Source organism: Rattus norvegicus, chromosome 3 (genome assembly GCF_036323735.1).
Source record: "Rattus norvegicus strain BN/NHsdMcwi chromosome 3, GRCr8, whole genome shotgun sequence".
Lineage (NCBI taxonomy): Eukaryota > Metazoa > Chordata > Mammalia > Rodentia > Muridae > Rattus > Rattus norvegicus.
In genome coordinates this window covers 137,508,749-137,511,050 of record NC_086021.1, presented here as the reverse complement: position 1 = coordinate 137,511,050, position 2,302 = coordinate 137,508,749, and positions in this window count along the sequence as shown.

Sequence of the window (2,302 nt, the reverse complement as noted above, 5' to 3'; positions counted from 1 at the left end):
AGCGACAGTGTATTCATATACATTAAATAAATAAATAAATAAATAAATAAATAAATAAATAAATAAATAAAATGTTAAGAACCTCTCTCACCTCAGATGGCCATCATCGGAATATAAACGACAACAAATGCATGAGTGTGGGGGACAGGGAAACTTTATCATTATTGTGGGATTTTATAGTACAGGCACTCTGGAAATCAGTCTGGAGGTTTCCTAACCTAGAAAATCACCATAGGACCCAGCGACAGCACTCCTGGGTACAGACCCTGAACTGTGTTTACTGTAGAGATGTGTGCACGTTCATGCTCACTGCCAGCCCATTCACAAGTTAGTAAACTGAGTCAGCACTCAGATGCCTATCAATGACAAGTGGAAAACAAGGGTGTGCTGCATACACATCAGACCAACTATTAGTCAGCTTCCTAAAAAATAAAACAAGGAAATTTGCAAGTAAATGGATGGGACTGGGAGTCTTTTGCTTTTTTTGGTCTTTGTTTTTTAAACTTAGTAATGTCACTCAGGCGCTGAAAGACAGATGTTGGGTGTTCTCTCTTATATGTTGGTGGTAGCTTCGAACCTTGCATTTTGTGTTTTAGTGTGGGGTAAATGTAGAAGTCAGAAAACCAGTAAGAGGTCAGTGGGAAGGGGAAGTATTTAAACGGTGGGCAGAGTGGATTATAGGAGACGTGAGAGTAGAAAGGAGGCAGAAAGGTCCAAGCAGCTAATGAAGTGGTGCTGATGGGAAATAAGGGAACATGGAAAGGGCTAACCAAGTGTGCATGAAGAAGCTACGTGGGGACATAAGTAACTTATGACCCAAGTTAAAAAAAGATAGTAAGAGGAGATAGCAGACACACGTGCTATGGAAGAACAGCCAGTAGGGGAATCCAAGGAGTAAAGGTTTCCGTGGAGTTGTGGGAGGAAACCTGAAGGGCAGGGGTTGGATTAACCCTAACTAAAACTATGAAGGAGCATTATGAGAGCGCACTAATCTGTAAGCTTTAAGCATAGTTTTTAAAAGAAGTTTGAAATTTTTTGCTCCCAGAAGACATAGCTTATTAGCATCGGGTGCAGGTTACCTCCCTATAAGTTATTATCAGGGAGGTTCCTGAGTCATCCAAAACAAGACAGGCTGTCGCCATTGCTCTTGGTTGCCCCTCATGACTAGATGCTAACATCTTGTTGCTGAAGACACACTCATGTTGCACGAAGGACATAGAGAAATCATGAACTGACCGGCGAACTCTATCCCTAGCTTTCACAGTGATAGAAAGTGCTATGCTGCTGTTAGGGTAGAATACATCAATGGTTTCACTCAGCTCTGGCTCCTGATGCTACGATAATGACCTGCTAGGGAAAATGTGCCCTCTGTGAGAAGCCGGGGAAGCCCATTGGTGAAGGTGCAGTTGAAAGTCCAGAGCTGAAGGAGTCATACAAAGAAGTTGAGGCTTGGCACCACGAAGAGAGCCTATGAGAGGCTATTGGTGAAGCCCAGAAGCCTAGTTGCAGCAGAAGACCCCGTGGTTTGGAGATGCCAGTACCATGGGATGACCACCAAGAACAGCAGTGACAGTGGAGTGGGTCAACCTGAGCTTAGAGCGCTAAAGAGGGCAGATCTGGAGAAGTGATGCCAGCCCTTTGGAGGAGCCCAGAAGATCATGTGTGGATTCCAGACATTGAAACAAGAAGCTATAACACTGAAGTTGCCTTGGAGACCCCAGGATGTTCAAGATGACAGAGCCATGGGCTATCTGCTAAGGAAAGCTGCTAATAGGGAGTAAAACCAGCCCAGGAGAAAGAAGTTTGTTGCAATCAACAAAGATGAAAAAGGAGTTGGAGGTCTGAAGACCGCTTTGACACCAGACATGGAGATGCAGAGTTTGGAGTTTGCCCGGCTGATTGCCTGTCTTCTTTGGGGATTACAATTAAGTGATTGGATGAATCTCAGAAGAGACTTTGAACTTTGGACTCTTAATATTGCTGAGACTGCCATAGATTATGAGGATTTAGGAAGTTGGACTAAATGTATTCTTTATTATGCTATGGGTAGGTATGGTCCTCATAGACTCATGTGTTTGAACAAGCATAAGGGGGTCAGGGAGTAGGATGTGATGGTTTCTATATGCTTGGTCCAGGGAGTGGCACTACTAGGAGGTGTGGCCTTTTGGAAGAGGTGTGGTCTTGCTGGAGTAGGTGTGTCACTGTAGGCATGGGCTTTAAGACCCTTGTCCTAGCTGCCTGGAAGTGCCTTCTCCTAGTAGCCTTCAGGTGAAGATGTAGAACTCTCAGCTCCTCCTGCACC